The sequence below is a fragment of the Xiphophorus couchianus genome, chromosome 23 (assembly GCF_001444195.1).
Source record: "Xiphophorus couchianus chromosome 23, X_couchianus-1.0, whole genome shotgun sequence".
In the NCBI taxonomy this organism is placed as follows: domain Eukaryota; kingdom Metazoa; phylum Chordata; class Actinopteri; order Cyprinodontiformes; family Poeciliidae; genus Xiphophorus; species Xiphophorus couchianus.
The window spans coordinates 21,780,951-21,798,592 of NC_040250.1; positions in this window are offsets into that span (position 1 = coordinate 21,780,951).

Below are 17,642 nucleotides of genomic sequence, written 5' to 3' on the forward strand. Positions count from 1 at the left end.
TCCAGAGAATGATATGTTGGTCTAGAATTAACTTGTAAAACCATGCACTTCCATTCCACTGAAAAAATTATAAACTACTTTGTGTTGTCTATCATAAAATCTCAGGAAAAATAACACAAGTTCAAATGATTAAAAAAAAAAATCTTTGCTATGCATTCTATGTACTTTTTTTCTCAATTTAATTCATATTTCATAGTAAAACATACTTGAGCCATTGGTTTACCACCAAAAAGAAGAAGGTCACTTCTTTATCTCTAAGATTATATGCAGGCAAAAACAAATGTCAAATATGTCTTGTTAAACTGGGTTATATGCCTGAAGCATGTAACCTACTGGAGTTGTGTAATGCATATAGCCTCCCTTGCATTTGGACATTTCTAAGTATGACAGATGTTTAGTCTCCGCAGTGTTTTTAGAGGGTCATCACAAAATCACGACCAGTTTCAAGCGGTGTTGGAAAAAGCCATAAAAACATGATGTGAAGAGAAAATATCAGTGCAGTAAATCCCAGCCGAGTTCTGGGTCTCGCTGTGTAAACACACTGTAACTTAAAAAGTCCCACGGAGGAGAGGAGAGAATGAGCATGAGACGGCAGCGGTGTTGGCTTCTGAGAAGTAGAAGCTGCGAAATATCAAATACCACAGTCTTCGAGGAACCTGAAGACGATATCTTAGCTTCTAAATTTGACTCAGCCAAGATCTGCATGCACAGTATGCTCAGTTTAGATGCAAGACAACAGAGCATTTATGGGTCTTTAAACGAAACTGCGATTTGAAGATGTTGAACTGTTAAAGTTGTTTTTATAAACCTTTCTGCATAATGTGGCAGAAAGAAAAAGTGCAGTCTCATTGCTAGGTGTAGGGGATGGGGTGAGGTGAGGAAAGGGGTGTATGGCTCCTCTCTGCCTTGAACATTAATGTACTCCTTGGTGTGTTAACTCACCTGACTCGTGAAAAGAGAGGTTTTACTGGCCCAGCTCAGCAGGCCAACTCTGGGCTCTGATTCCAACTGGTGTGAAAGCGCCACATGTCAGACTTAACTCAGCCTGAACAATGTGCTATTATAGACTTCACTCCATATGGGTTATAATGCTACAGCGCTGGCAGATTACAAAGTGCCCCATCTCATTACTGTCCATATACGCTTGCGGGCCTCGTCAAGACAAAGGAGTCATTGAGTGTCAAGGGGAGAGAGATGGAACGTAGCTGTCCCCGAGAGCCCTCACCTTGGCCGCTTCCATGAGGTCCGAGGTGATGTCATCGTGGCCGGAGACACAGGGGTCGACCCCTGTGGTAGATCGAGATGCTGGGACAAACGAGAGCAACCGGGACACAAAGACCCCTTTTAATGAGGGTGAGACATGAGGCCAGCGTGGACTCCGTGGGTGGCACATAGTGTCATAGCCACTGAAAAGACCACCGGACAATTAATCATCAGATTCAAGAACTGGCCAATGTGCCTATTATGTAAGGTCATCTTTGAAATCCTCATTCAAGCAAAAGTTTTGTTTCTAGGTAATGCCTTTATTTGATCACACACACGTTTTTTCTTTTTTCTTGGATCCCCGGAATACTGCAACCAGGGATGTTATATTTATCAAGCTCATCAGGTCCAACAATTGTGCAAGATGATATGACACACTTACCCCTCATTAGAGTTGAAGGGTTCTTTGTGGCAGCTTGACAATCATTAAAACTTCTCCCCTGGCTTGGCTTGTTTACTCTCTGGTAATTACCAGGTGATTGTGTAGCTCATGACCCATATTCAGAGTCAGGTCAGCCAAGACATGGGGGATAATTGACAAAATTCAGAGAAGTGCACGTACAGAAAGAGTGTTAGAGTGGATACTCTTTTGTTCCTGCCTCATTAGACTGTGTTAGAAGACAAGCTGGCTCACAGTATTCTTGTAGTGGAACAATACATCATCCCATTGTACGACCAAAACCTTGGCTCTGGTACTAAGGTGTATTTATGGTGGTATATAGCAGTCTCATACTTTACTTTATGTTTTAAAGTTCATGTATATCTTTATTGACTGTTCAGCTGGTGGTAATATTGCTTATTGCCACCAGCAATAAACAATATTGCCATTTGTCTCCATAGCACACAAATGGAAAGAAAACATATACTCTTGATTGTACGTTATATCATGCACTTTGAACTTTGGTCTGCTGTTGCAAAGGTACAATCTGTCTACTTGTAATTTAATCTAGGTATAAATACAGTTGTTCTGGGAAGGACACAGGGGTTTGTTTGAAAACATTGGTGAACAAACAGCGTTGTTAAGACTAGTGAACACACCTCACTGGTCAGAAATAAAGTTGTTCAGGAATTAAAGGCAGGCTCAGCTTGTGAAATGATTCCCTATGGTTTGGATAACTCATAGAGTACTATTAAATCCCATCATCAGCAAACAAAAACAGCATGGCAACTGTAAAGCAACAAAGACATGGTTGTCCACCTAAACCAGTGGTCTCAAATTGCAGCCCTCAAGGGCCAGAGTCCTGCAACCTTTATCCTCCACACTTGAATTAAATGGCTAGACTGCCTCACCATTATGCAATCCAGCTCTACAGAGCTTTGCTAATGAGTTACTATTGGAGCCAGGTGTGCTGAAGCAGAGAGACATCTAAAAGTTGCGGGACACCGGCCCCTGACTCCTGCAGTTTGAGACCGCTGACCTAACCTGACCTGGCAAGGAGAGCCCCATTGAGAGAGGCAACCAAGATTCCCGTAGTAACTCCAGAAAAGTGCAGACAATCTGACAAAAGAAAGAACTCCACAGATCTGAGATGTATCAAAGAATTGCAAAAAGCATGACAAAAAATATGCCTGTGAAAGTCATGCAAAGTGGCAGGGAAACTAGTCAAAGTTGGCAAGTTGATTGAAAATTACCATGAGCAGATTCTCTCTGTGCAGTACCGACTTATGCATAAACTATTCACATATCGCAAAAGGTCAAATACTCAAACATGCTCAGAACATCCAGCTGCAGCAAAACATGGGTTACAAAGTGTTGATTGACTGAGCAGTGTGGAAACAAATGTATGCAACACTTATTAAAATGTATTTGTCAAAAATACTTCTCCTTCCACTTCACTATAATCCACAACTTAGTGTTGGTTAATAATATGAAGTGTACAAGACAGAATACAAAGTCCCTATAAAATACATCAAAGTTTATGGTGGTTTTTCCACTTCTACAATGGATTGTTGAGGCATTGTTCGAATAGTCATGATTACCGAAAAGATCTTCCAGCTTCCAGGCACCATTTAAAATTTTAAACATTCAGATGGACAACAAAATATTCCACAAAGAAATTAGACAAACTTACACCACTACCAACCTATTTCAAGAATTTTAATCATAGTTTGCAAAGCAGATGTTTAAAGTATCGAGCACAGCCAACTCCCTGCTGAGTTTCAGCTCTCACAATAACACCATTACATGTACATTCCACAAGCTCCTTAATTTAGATTTACTGGTATGCGAGCAGTCCGATTTCGAGGCAGAAATATCCAAGCTTTTATTTGATTAGTCAAAATAGAAATATCGAACCATCCACCAAAAAGAACGGTGAGTTATAATTATCCTCGGTTGCCCGTTAAAAACAAGTGTTGTGCGACTACCTGTCTGTAGAGAAAACCTTTCATTGTGCAGATGAGAAGTACCATATGCATTCAGTACTTTTTTTTTTCTTTTTTTTCCGCCCCCTTGTTTGGAAAACAAAAACACCCAAGAAAGGAACTGTTTTCTGATGGCGGTATAAATAAGCACACGATATATTTAGAATAGTTGAGGTTAATTAGCCAGCTCTTGAATTAGTGGTTGGGTCGAGATTAATCCAACATGTCACAGATGCTTGTGAACCTCAGTGCCATGAGGTTACAATTGTAGGATGTTTGGGGATATTTGTTGTTTACGATGTGTGTTGTGCAGTTAGAGGTAATTGATTGTTGTGATGGTGTGTGTTGGAACACATTGTATTTTTCCGTAAGGCCAGCGGCTTAGCGGGGGCAGGGCCGATGCAACAGATGAAAAGCCTCTGTACTGTCTAAGCTTCCCAGGAATTTTCAGAATTCCAGCTCCCTAATTATGACATCCGTGCAGCAGAGACTGAACAGCCGCAGCACCACAACACACGTGTATGCACATACAAACATGTACATTCCTTGGACTGCAGCGATGCCATCGTCACAGATGTCAAATGAGAAGAAATGCAGAAATGGAAGCAAAAATGTAAGACAATAAAGCCAAAGCTCTCACTCCTGAAGGTCGGCTGGTTTAAGCTGTAGATCCTGAGGAAACCATTAAGTTAGCCTAACAATTTGTGGATTGTTACTTTTTTAATAATTGGAGCTATTTATCGTTTAGAATATATTTTTTCATATGTATATCCATAACTGTACTCTACATGTTTTTACAATTTGAAGCAGATTTTTATATACACTGAGGTAAAAGTAATTACGTTTTTTTTCCCCAAATTTCAGACTTTACCATTTTAGGTCAGTTATAATTATCAAAAATATTATTATTTACTAAATGTTTTTAGTTAATTTTTTTTATTAACTCTTCAATTTTCCTCAAATTTATTAGTTTGCAAGATCACTATGTAACTAGTTTGGGGAAGTCCAAATGAGGATTTTATGGCCCTGTTGGGTCTGGTTTATTCACTTCATTTGAATTAAACAGATCCACACTTCAAATATACTGATGGCTTTAGTAAAATGGAAAAATAAAAATAAATCAGCTAGCATCAGGGAGAGAATTGTGGACCTTGTTTAGTCTGATTTATTCACCGAGTATCAGTTTCAGGTCCCTTAAGGTGCCACAATTATTGGTTCAAACGATAATATGTAAGTATAAACTGCATCAGTTTGTCCAGTCATTTTATTGTTCATAAAGGAGATGAGTTCTGTGACCCAAAAATGACGTGTGTCAGCATGAAACGTCCAAATCATCTTCAGAAGAAAAGCAAAAGTCCTTGTGAAGATTATTGATTTTCTTTTTATGTCTCCATGTCTGCACAGGACTTGTTTCTACAGGCTAAATTAGTGACAAAGAGCCCTAAGGACCCGTTTTATCTGTTTGGTTTATGACACAACACCGAGCTGAAAAGCAGGTGATCTTACCAAAGGAAACATGTTCTTTGAATTATACTTTAAAAGGCTTCCAGACTTTTCACTTAGCATGATTTGGTGGAGGCAAAAACTTAGTTTGTTCAGGCATTTCTGATGACATTATAAAACTGATAATGATGCAGATGTTATGATGAGGGTGAGAATCAGGAACAATGTTAGCTTTCATTTGATGTTGCATGTTAGGTCCCACATGACACCCAGTGTTGCGGCATCATTTTCTGCACTTATTCAGAAAGGTATTGTTGCTTTGCATTAAATACATTTATTGGGTACTTGTCTAACTGAATCAAAATTAAACAGAGCTGAGCATCTGCAATAAAGACTGATGTCAACTTATACATCTAAAAAGAATTTCTTCTCTTTGTTTTGTGCACAGGATCATTTTTTTGTGTTTCTTAACATTCTTGCTTGTTGACCACTACAGCATAAAAATTCGAGTTTATGCAAGCAAAAACCTCACGCACTAAAATTAAGTACATTTCTGTATCAATTTATATTTTCCTCCATCTACAATCTCACATTGATTATATTTTTAACTCAGTTTAACAAGCATGTTTACATTGTGTTTAGAATCTAATTTGGTCAAATTAACTTTTTAACTTCAGATCAGTTCGATTCATGGTGTCACGGTCTGATCCAGTTTGATGCAATTCTTTCCTTTAACACATTACAATCAAGGGGAAGTTGTTCATATACGACCTCTTGGCAGCCAGACAAGCCACAGCAATCGCTCTTCATGAGCAAGCATGTGGCGTCAGTGGAAAGAAACAACTCTGATGTAGCTGTAAGAAATATCCAGCAGAACCAGCTTCAGTCTGAGCTGGAATACACAGAAAAAGAAAACAGAAATGAGGAGAGGGTGCTAAAGCATTGCAAAAACACTAAGCAAAAGGTTTGTTAGCATAGCTCCCAGACAATGGTATTTAAAGTATGAAGCCCTGAAAATATCCATGTGTTTAGCTATTTTCATTTTATTTTATCAAAGCAATGTTTGGGCTCTGATATAAAGAGGCGCAATTTGTTTTCCACTTGGATCTGGATTCATTTTCGTCATGTGAGAACATGCTATTTCTGGAAATCCCTCCGTCTGAGAGAAGAGAAATTAAAATGAGACACAAAATCAATGCTCAGGATAGGACCATTTTTCTGTGTTATAAACCTGGCTCCATACACAGCCCCCTCATTTATAGTGCCAAAAATGCTTTTGGACACAGATTCTTTGGTGTGAATCGTGGGAGGTATGAACTGAGCCTTGGTGTTTCTGTTTGCTCTGTACATTTTGTTCCTTGGGGAAATCTCACTGATTAAGTCCTACTATTTTGACAATATGTCAACTCACTGGGAGAGAAGATGAATTTATGTCCTTGGCTGTTCTGTAAACAGCTTTGCTAACCAACTTATTCCCCACTTCTTCCAAAGTGCTGTCTGTGAAATGGGGTCAGAGGACTTGTTACGTATATATATATATATATATATATATATATATATATATATATATAAATATATTCACACAAATATATATATATATATATATTGCTTTTGTCAAACTAGAAAGAATCTTTGAATACATTAGACTAAAAATCATGAAATGGCTCCTTTTAAAATATATATATATATTCTTGGATATTTGGTTCAACATAAAATGTGTGCGCATAACCTCTCCATAATATAAATATACCTATCCCGAATTGCATATGCATGGCTTTATTTTTAGGACGCCTTGCCCAGACCGGTCTGTGAGCAGCCATGGGAATAAAAAGGCCCTTCATTAGAGATGGCACACAGGGATCCTTCATGAGGCCCACATAGACAACTTTTTAACATCTGACATAAGTATTTGTCATTGAGGTCACCGGCGCTTATGGTTCCATTACTGACATTTCATAGGTGACAGAGTCCAATCTTATGGGGTTAGCAGGGTTAACCCTATTCCCCACCTCCCCCACCCTACTCTACAAATCCCTTCAAAATAATGGAACAAGAAACACAGAACTAGAAGACTGAGAATGAAGGGAAAAAAGAAAATATTATCCTGGACTAAAATTGCACAGAAGCAGTTGGATACAGACCATGAAATTCATATAAAAGTTCACAGGGGGGTGTTTGGACAAACAAATGAAGAAATTTCTATTCTTAGCCAACATGCAGTAAAGGTTGGTTTTATTACTTGCTGCACTAAGCAACTCCAAAAGTCTTTTCACACATATTTTCTGCTTGTTGAGCCCTAAAGTAAGATTGCATGATGCACATCATTTTGCAAAATGGATTTTCGCAACAATTTCCAAATATTAAGGAAAGGAACTAAATTCAGTTTTCACATTAATCATAAACTGGGTAAAGTCATGACTGAGGGCACATTTTTCCTTTTACAACACACGTCTTCAGACATCATCTATAATTTCCTTTAATGGCCAGTTGGTTCATCACATCTACAGAAAACCCAATAATCCTAGACACGTGATCAGATTGCATATACGATTAACCTCTTAATGAACAATGGAGGTTCAGACATTCCCTTGCAAAAGCATTCATACCTCTTGACTGAATTGATGATGCCAAAATACATAGGTCAAATCTGTACACACATACAGTTAATGTGTCAATAAAACCAATCAGGTTAACAATGATGTTTTTGTGATTCTCATAATCAGCAACAAAACAAAAATATTATACATCAGAAAATCTAAATATGGAAACTACAGGCAGTTTTAGTGATTTTTATTTTATCTTATTTTATTTTTACACATTACATATCCCTCCCTATATTATACATGTTCTGGACAGAAATGTGTCATAACCTCCATCTAGTCTGCAGGCCACGTTTGAGAGTGTGCATGTGTGTAACTTTAAATGTTAGCATTCCTGCCATGAGCTCATGTTAGATCTGAAGGCCGAGAAAGGAGGTCAGTGAGCACAGCGAGAATCTCTCTCCTTCTTCGTCATCAATATCTGTTGAAAGATTACACTAATACACACAGCAAGTTGCCTTCGGATGTTGTGGTCCTTTTTTCTTCTTTGAAAACCTTCATTTTCCATTGCTACTTACAATACAATACAAACGTATTTATTACCGTTGACATTTTCACATGTTGCCTTGCAGTGACACGGTGTGTTGTATTTTCGTAAGATAGACAATAGAAAGACTATCACAAAGTATTGTGTAGTTATGAAAGTGACACATTTTCCATTTTTATTCTGACAAATATAAATCTGAGGTGTTTTGTGCATTTGGATTCATTTCCTTTTATTCTGATATCCCTTAATGAAATTACGTGAAAACGATTGCCTACAGAAGCCACGCTATGAAACAGCTGCCAGTCCTTAGTGAAAATCTTCAATGTAGTTTTTAAAGTCTAGTAAAGGTGACGCTTTGACAAATTTTCATGTTCTTTTCGTGCAATAATCAAACTCAATCCCTTACAAATGAGACGCTATTTCAGCAACACACTCTTGGGCATAAAGTTGAAGTAAATTGGAAACATAAGTACTTGCTGATGTTTTCCGTCACAGCGGACCTGATTTGTGGCTTTCAACTGTCTATTAAGGGAGACAACACAGAAGACCAAAGATCAGGGAGCCTTCTTGTTGTACAGCTAAGCTTTCAGGATGTTGCGCTGGTGGGCGCCACTCATCTTCATGGTTGTGGACTCAAAACCCCAATCTGGAAAATTATACTGTCTTGGCCATTCCAGTGTGTCCAGTCATACCTGTGGGTTGGGCAAAAGATTCAGGCAGCCAGTGAATTGAGCGTTTATGGTGTGAGAAGCAAGCCCGGGTCTGAAAGTGGTCTTAGTGGAGTCTGTCACGGTAGCTTTGGTGAGCCAGGCAGACAATGGCTCCTCTGGTGCTGCTGTGGTTAAAGGCTTTGGTGGTTAGAGATACTTTCAGGAGCCATACCACATGATTCAAATTAGCTTAAACCTATACGTCTTTGGGCTAATGCCTTTGGTTAATAGCTCGGCTGACAATGTGTGCTGCGGCTTGTGTCGAGACGCTAACCCCAACAACCACCAGTTTTTGTGAGATGAATTGGACGACGTTGCGTTGCGAGTTGTTTGGCGGTTTTATGCGCATTGTGGGTTGGATGGAGTCGGCCCACGTTGCCGAGGATACAGCAGACAAGCACAGCGGTGGGAAGTATGTGGTAATTATTGTGTTCAGCACTGCCATCTGTCAACTCTGTATCCTTCTATATATTTCCTGGACCTGCCTTTCCCCCTGTTGGATTAGTGGATGAGATGCACTTTGTAGCGAGTGTGTGAATTTGTGTGTGCTTGTTGTAGATGGGCAAAGGCATGCATATGGTGTGCACACGAGATTCAAGGCCTTGGGCAATCTTCCATTGCTGTAACTTATTGTCCAATTGCATCTCTTTCCCCTTGGTTTCTTATTTTGTCCATGTTTATATTCCATCTACAGATTCAATTTGTCTTTCTGAGTTGCTTACATTTTTCAGAGATACATTTATCTATTGGAGATATAAATACAACTCACTATGTTTATGTGTTGAGTGTATGGAAGATTTGCAGTGTACCCCCTTCAAATGTTTAGGAAATAAAATAAATAATATTTGCTATGTCTGTCTTTGGAGAAAATGTAGAAGTTTTGTTGCCACACATAAATGACATTAAGGTTTCTGCCAGCTGTGCACCAGAGGAGGCAGATGTTATAGGCAATGTCTAACCTGCAAAAGTAGAAACAAGTTCTGTAGAAGCTCACCTTTTGCTGAAACCTTTTGCACTACAGGTTTTGTTTTGTTCCATTTTATTTTCATCAGACCAACACAACATATCTCCAAAATTTAGGTTTTTATCCCTGGGTGCATTTGTAAATTATAACTGGGCTTTTTTTTATGTTCTAGCTTCTTCTTCTTCAAGTGACCTTTGAACCCATGTTGGCACAGGACACATTTCAGTTCTTTGCCAGTTCACCCCAACATTGAAAAAAAATTTTTATACGCAACTCCCACCAAAACACATCCCTCCTGAACAACATAATGTCTGAAGATTCACATGATTTTTAGATTTATAGTTGGTTGAAAGGACAAACACGGCACTTTGGGGCATCTGGATACTGTACTTAAATGAACCAGACCTGTGGAGGGACACTATTCTCTTTCTGATGTTTTGCCTGATTTCTTTGTAATTTGTTGTGTGCATTTCCTTAAAACATATTCCATGAGGAATCCTACAAATCAAAAGTTTAAAAATAGCCATGACATTGTCACATGTAAGATTTCCAAAAATGTTTAAAGGCAGAGCAGTCAATGTGTATGTAAATTTTCAAATTTGAAGAAAATATTAAAAGATTCTCTAAATTTGGCAAATCGAGCTAGTTGTGGTCATTCTAATTAATTCATTATCCAACTAAAACAACTTGAGTGTCTTTTAAATACTATTAAATAAATGATTAATAGGTAGCTTATTTATGGTGTCTTAAGTTTGATCAAATGTAACTTTTACGTTATTATCTGCTGTTTGAGAATATGTGACAGCTCTGTGTCACAGTCAGTGTTCAGGTCTGCTTTGTTCCTTGGGTGTGAGTTCAGCTTTGTGCGGTTTGGATTCATGCAAAGTTGCTACTCGTGCTTGGCTGTAATTTCATTCACTTGACCTTTTCAAAGCCCTGCTCTAGTTTAATTGTTTATATCTTTTGCAATTTTGAAGTGAATAAACCCCGCTTATTTTCCCTACTTGCTCATCTTTAACCTTTCCAGTTCCTGACAGCAATAAAGATGCGGTTTCAATTTACCAATACCAAGAGCTCGGGAACTGAAAAGAAAAAAAACCAAAAACTGGAGTTTGCATGTATACAGGAGTCGTCATATTCACGGAGAAAACCAGGAGTTTGTTTTCTTCTCTACTACCTCACGATTATAATAAAAAGAAAAAAACCCCAGCAGGTTAAACAACATCAGACACTAGATTTAAGTGTTTTGCATTTAAAAAGTGCAAAGATTATAACAGAAAGTGTTTCCGCTTAGTAAACATCCAGGTCACCAATGAGATCAAGAGTTTTTTTTTTTTTTTAGAAAAGAGGGAGAGACAAAAAAAAAAAAAAAAAAAAAAAAAAAATATAATGGATAATGTTTCATGTGGGATTAGGCAAAGCTTGTCAATAATTTCTGGAAGTTGTGGCAGATAATGCGATTGTTTTGCAGATTAGGGTGGGATATATGGTAGTTATTTGAAAATCAAATCTGGCCATTCTAGCCCTTTTCCTAAACCACTTTCATATAGTTTTTTCCCCCCCTGAATTATCTGGTAATCTATTTGAATCTAATCTAACTTTTTTCTATGAGTGCTACAAGTCCCTACGAAATGTGCAAGACTGGATGTTGCATGCATAAATATCCAGTTGAATGACAATTTACAAAGAAACAGTAAAATAAATTCAGATGTTTTGTTTTGTAGATGAACTCCATGTGATGTGATATTGACTTTATTTTATTTGGCCAGTTTCTTCAATGGAAAAAAAAAAAAAAACTTCATCAAAACAGTATTTTGTTCAGTTTTTCTCTCCAAAAACATGAGTTGAAAATTACTGACAGGTGCAAAGGCTGTAAAAAGATTTTTGCAAAAATACCACAGGTAGTGTAGACAGGGCCTAAAGACACACGCGTATATGCATTTTCTTTGGTGTTTTTCTTCACTTTTATTGCACAGCTCCATGGTTGATGAGATGTGTTGTGATGCCAGGCGAGAGTTGTTATAGGAAGGCTCCCAAGCCACACCATTAGCTCTCATTCCCCACAACCACTCATGACGGACCAGCAGGTTACACATGTGGCTTATTTCATACACACACACACACACACACACACACACACACACACACACACACACAAGTGCCTAGCAGTTCAGACTAATATTTTACAGACCTATAAAAACAGCAACATAAACAGAGGCTTCACTAATTCTTGGGGGTCTTGTCCTGTAAACCAACAACTTATCAAGGCATTGACTTTAGTGGATTCGTGTCTTCAGCCTTTAACATGCTGTCACATGACGCAGGGTGCATAACCCTTGCTGTGTAAAATTAGGTGTGTGATTTAAGGATTTGCTGTACACGCTGCACACCCACAGCCTGTGGGCGGAGTCTTTTAAACACTGCGTCTGTGGTGACTTTACTGACATCAGGGGCGCAACTACATATTTTTGAGGTGGATGCGAACAAAGAGCAGCTTCTGTTAGCCTGTGTCTGCAGGTCTGAGGCTCTTTGTTAGCATGTTTTCTATCATTCTTATAGTTTGATAGGAAGCCTTATCCAAACTGGCAACCCACATCAATAAAATGGTGAAATAATATTGACCACAAAACATTGTATTCATAAAAAATATCAACATTTTTCCTACACAATCCTAACAAACGTTTTTAATGTTCTCTTCACAATATTTGTTTACTATTAATCTATTTGTATGATTTGTTCTTTAAATTGCCATCTATATTATTTTTTTAGTCTCAGGAAATTACTTAGGGATGAAGAGACTGATGTCTGGTTCTTTAGGTTCTGACGGGTCTGCGGTTCCTCTCCTGATCCATTCTGTCTGATATCAAACCCACTGGGTGCCACTGAATGTCACCGACACATTTATTTTAATGCCGCTATTAAACTTCACTGATTGTTTAGCCTGTCTTCCCACCACCGTCTGTATTTTTGCCAGAGGTTTTATTTCTAAGGACGGTGTTTTATCGGGTGGACATTTTAAAAAGACACTGGTTGATAGCAGCTCACTGCGACTGCATAGTGTCCGTCTCTAGGTAACCATGACAACAACGTCAGATCATGGGGTCCTACTTAGGTCCCGCAATGACAATTTAGCTGACCCTAATATTTGGTCATTATTATTACACTTATTGTTGAGATGTGTGTGATAGTTGTATCTATCAGACATTATAGCAATACGGAATAAATCGCATCCCGTATTGGACAACAACAGCCTGTCATTTTAGGCTACCTTAAGCTAACCTGAATATTTACAACTCTCTTGTTGATACCCTGACATTACTTACCTTCTGTCTTTCAACCACTTTGAAAAGCTTTTCTTCGTCTCTCCAACATCTTTATCCTTCCCCCTCTTCCGTTGTCTGTTTTGTGCTCCGGAGGTTTTTCTGTGCCCCATCTTTAGCTCTCTGTTGTCGAGGCCTTACTACAAATTTAAAAGAAAAAAAACGGGCCTCTGCGCTTCTCGAAGGGCCGCTGCCCAAGCTACCTGTATGGGAGGGGAGAGCGGCTGGCAGGAAGGGGGGCGCCTAATCAGTGCTGTTCCTCTGTTATTGATCATTTCATATACAAACAGCTGTTAAGTACATAAAATGTTGACCAGAAAAAAAAGTTCCCCACATCGTTTTTGCGCCCCCTCTAGTGCAGCGCCCCTATGCTTTGCATACACTGCATAGCCGCCTTTTGCGCCGCTGACTGACTGACATCTCAACTTTTTTGTTTAAGGGCTGTGTTTTTTGAGGGTAGTAAACATCAGTTGCTTGGCCTCATCACCAGCTGGCTCAAGAGTCGAAATCACACTTTCCTAAAACCAAAAAGCCTCCAGTGAAATATAGTTCTCTGAAATATCTTATGGTAGAACTTTCCCAGAATATGTTGTTCCTAGAAAACCTATTGCTAAATCTCAGAAATGCGGCTGAAACCAAATGTGGGCCAGATGGTTTGTGCGAAAGTCAAATGCGGAAACAAACTAACGCCAAGGCGTTTTAGATTGCCTCAGCTGAGGATATCATGGTAGGAAATGTGTAAAGGAAGAAGGAGGTGTCACGAAATGATTATGTTGCCCGTGGTCTGGAGTTCTCAGATGAGTGAGCAGTTTTCCCTACTTTAACATGAACAGACTGGATGGTGCGAGTTGTTTTCTTTAGTCGCGCACACTCTCATAACACAGGCACACACCGCCTCAAGCTTGAGTGCCACCACACAAGAATGGAGATAAATGCACTGAGTGCCTGAGGTTACCAATGTGGCTGTGTTATACGAGTAAATGATTAATCCGCATAGCTGGATGCTTGTCTCCTGTCTGTGCAGCGGCATACTCCAAGGCCACACAGCTGGTACCAATTTGCGCTCCCTCGCCACATTGCGATCCAACTGCATGTGTAGGCATCATGGCTTATTGCAGCCGTAATTCACTCTCTCCTCTCATGCCAAGGCTATTCTTGGCCTTACTGTCTCTTTATTTTTAGATAGGGCCACTTCTCTGGGTCATTTAAATGGCCTTGATGTGGCACGTTAGCTTGGAGCAGTGGACCCGGAGTTCTTAGCTGTCATGAATCACCTCTGGTATGCGTGCTTTACTGCAGTTACAATCTTCTCTGGGCAAAACAAAAACTGGTTCAAGTTGCTCTTAAAAGCAGCAGATGTAAATGCTCACCTGAATGTGATGGAGGGGCTGGGGGGATAGTTTCTGTTAAGGTGCACTGATATCGGCCTTATACTGAATCAAGTTGTAATGGATTATGCACACAAGACGTTTTACACAAGAATATTCAAATGAACGATGTAAAATTTTTGAAGTAACAACATCGTTTTTGAATTGGGGAGATAACTAAATCCGTAGTTCACAGGAATAACAGGAATATGTCTTGGTCTTCTTTGGGGATCCTTACCATATTTCTTTGGCTGAGTCTAATCAGCCTACAGAGGAAGCTAATCTTACCCAATTCTTTAAGGATATTGGTCATGATCTTTACTTTATGACGAGCTTACACTCAGAACATAGACAGACTGGTACATTGAGAGCTTTGGTTTCTTAGCTGTATCCCTGCTGTCATAAGACATAAAGACACACAAACCTCCTGATTTGGAGGAGAGAAATCCATCTTTCCTTTGTTGAGAAGCTTTGTCTTGGATTTAAAAGAGTTGACTCTCATGTTGGTTGCTTCACAATTTAACGCATATCACCACATATCACAGTTTAATGCATATCTGAAAGTGGCGTTCTGAAACCAGACACCCAGCTTCTCATGATTCTGCACTGAGATCCTCTCATGAACTCAACAAGGTAAAAGGGATAGTTTTTAAACAGGTTCAGTTTTGTTATAAAGACGTTGAAGCCGGATTAGCATGTGGACCAGATAACAACACAACTCCATAAGTTAATGCTTGGTAGTTGGTCAAAACTTGCTTTCAGAGTCTGCCTATATCACTCTGCCACAAGGGAGTTTTTTTTTTTAACTATCTCACTAATATCTGGCATATTAATGGACTCACCTTCACTGAATCTCTTGAGACTCTGCCTCCTACATGGAAGACATGGACCACGAGTCGAAGAAATCCTCTAAATGTATCTTCCTGACAAAAGCCTCGGCCCAAGAAAGCAGATTTCCTCCCAATGGTCCCTGCATAAAAAAAAAAGTGCAATCATCACAGCTTATAGAAGACGGTTTCCTGTTTTCTGCACCGCAGCTCTGTGGTTACTGCAGGCTTGCAGAGAATCAGAAGAATGAAGCTGCGTCCAGAAGCAGTTTAATGCGGGACACGTCCAAGCAAAAATCACTCAAGTTTCAATCGTTTTTGATGTGGAATTTAGAAAATAAAACGCTACAAATAAAGAAAGTGAGATCATCTGTAGTTGTTAATATTGTTAGAATATTTTTTTAAAAATGAAGCTTTCCATTAATTTTTGATTTGGAATTTCAAAATGAAAACACTGTGGATATTGTGATGTCACTCAATGCAAGTGGTTTAATTTTGATATTATAAAATAAAATAAAAAATCCTGGTTAGATTAGTAAGAATCCTTGTTATCTGAACATTAATTGTTTTGTGGCATCACAGAAGTTTCTTAAAAGATGATAAACTGTAGTCACTTTTCTTTACATTAGTACCAAAATATCTTAAAAATAAAGGTCTCTTTAGACCTGTCATCAAATTTCAATTTCAAAATTTGTCATTGAGTTTTTTTGTTCATTTTTTTGGTCAGATACGAAAAAGGTGTCTCTAAGTATACTTTTATTTTTTATAGGTGATGATAAACAAGAACACAGTGATTAAATGCTTATTTGTCCCAAAAGGGCCTGCTTGAATGTACGATATTAGACTTTTTTTTGCTTGCTGTTAAAAAAGCTGCTGTTATGAAAATCCACTTGCATAGCCTGGGCCATGGCCAAATAGGAATACCAACATGGACAACATGATTTCTGACATATCTTTGTTTGATAGTATCTGTATTAAGAGCATCTATCTTATATGTGGTCACTTATTATTGTGGTCAAGGACGTCCAAAATAATTTGTTAATCTCTGGCCTCTAGGCTTCCCAGCTGAGGACGACTCTCTCTGGTCAGCAGGAAATGAACGTGTCTCCCAGTTGTCCTGGTGTTTTGGCTGATTGCTTCATTCCTGCGTAGACTAAGAGCCACAGGGAACATGGAGCGAATCCCAGATGAACATAATAGAGTTAATTGATTGAATTAAGTTCATTTAGAGGACAGCCCTCAAATGCTCTCAGTCTCTTTCTAATTGTTGGTCCAAGATGACCTCACTCCATTCATCTAATCTTACCTGAATCTGAGCTCCCAGTAAAATGAAGATAATTGGCAGAAAACAGTGGCAGTGCAATCGTTTCAAGTCAAGTCTAACTATTATGCTCTTCACATTTTATGCCTTCCCACTTGATTAGGAGTCTGTCTTTTAAACAAATGGCTGTGCTTTAGCAGACACTTCCTATTTCATGGTTAAGTATTTGCAGATTCTCCTACTCACAGATTTTTCTGTGGAACAAAACTCCAATTTAGTTGCTGAAAATCCGCCTATTTACAGGTAATTTTGTAGAGCATGTCAAAAATATGAAAAAAAAAACCAACAACTATGCAGCTTGGGAAGCTGGAATGTCTACACACAATGCTAATTAATGCTAGTTGACATGCTGTTGGATGAGATGTGCAAAGCAGCCAATCCAGCAGTGCCATTTCAGTAGCTGTGGAGGTTTGTTATTCACGAGTGACTGTGAACCTTACCCCCCGCGAATACCAAGGATTCACTGCACTCCTTTGAAGGATGTCTTTTATGGTCCATACATTATCAAAGGTTATCATTAATCAAAGACTAACTAAGAAATAGCCACGTTGGGTGCTTGTAGCAAGAAATAACTGTGCTAGAGGAGCGAGAATGGCTGCTGTAAAGTGGTATGAAATTATTTTCAACATAAAATGACACAGCCAACATTTTGTTTTATTTGCTCAAACAGACATCTGAACCAAAATCAGGTTTCCACTGCTATAATGAAATCCTATGAATTGGTTTATGTTATGTGTGGTACTAAGTACTGGCTTGAACATAAAGCGAATGGATTTAAATTAAGTTGCTTTTTATTTAGCCCAGACAGCTTCTGTATTAAATTCGAAGGCTCCCACATTGATTTCTGAATCTCTGTCGCTCATAAAGTGTTTTAATAAAGCTGTGAGATTATAAAGGACCCGTCTGAATGACGAAAAGCAGTCTCCTCAACAGAATCACGAAGCCATTAATCTTACATTTCCCCTGTCTCAATAGG